Genomic DNA, 665 nt, shown 5'->3' on the forward strand with positions numbered 1-665 from the left:
ACGGTTATGTTCCACAAGACCAATGATGGGAAGTAGTCCTAGTAAAACCAGAATGCATGACTTGTTTCTGGACGTATGAATTACGTGTCTTTATTGCCTTTGCTGAACGACTTGTGTACTAGCTAGAATTATCTTCACAACTATCTTGTATCAAAGTTATTGTGTGCTATATTTCATGCTTTATGTAAAATAAGCGGTATTGTAAGTTTGTAAAATATTGTATAAAAGTTTGAACGCGAAATATTATTATAATCAGTTTTTCATATAGAATTTTAGTAGTTGAATTGTATATTAGCTACTAAGTATGAACTTAACGGGTAGGTACTACCCGAATTTAAACTTATAAAACGCTAATATGAAGAAAAAGCTTTTATAAATGAGTTCATATTATGCTACGAAATACTATTAACTACTCTTAATATTCTGTATGATTAACTTGTTCCATTTGACTATTTTGAAGGAAATGGCACCGACTACTCGACACACCGTGAATATGAATGAAGAGGAATTCCGTACTTTTCTAGCTTCAAACATAGCTGCAGTACAGGCTGCGCTACATACCAACAATAACCTTGGATCTAGCAGTACAGGAAATCGTGTAGGATGCACCTACAAAGAATTCACTGCCTGCAAACCTTTGGAATTTGATTGAGCCGAAGGACCGA

This window comes from Rutidosis leptorrhynchoides, chromosome 8 (genome assembly GCF_046630445.1).
Source record: "Rutidosis leptorrhynchoides isolate AG116_Rl617_1_P2 chromosome 8, CSIRO_AGI_Rlap_v1, whole genome shotgun sequence".
NCBI lineage: Eukaryota > Viridiplantae > Streptophyta > Magnoliopsida > Asterales > Asteraceae > Rutidosis > Rutidosis leptorrhynchoides.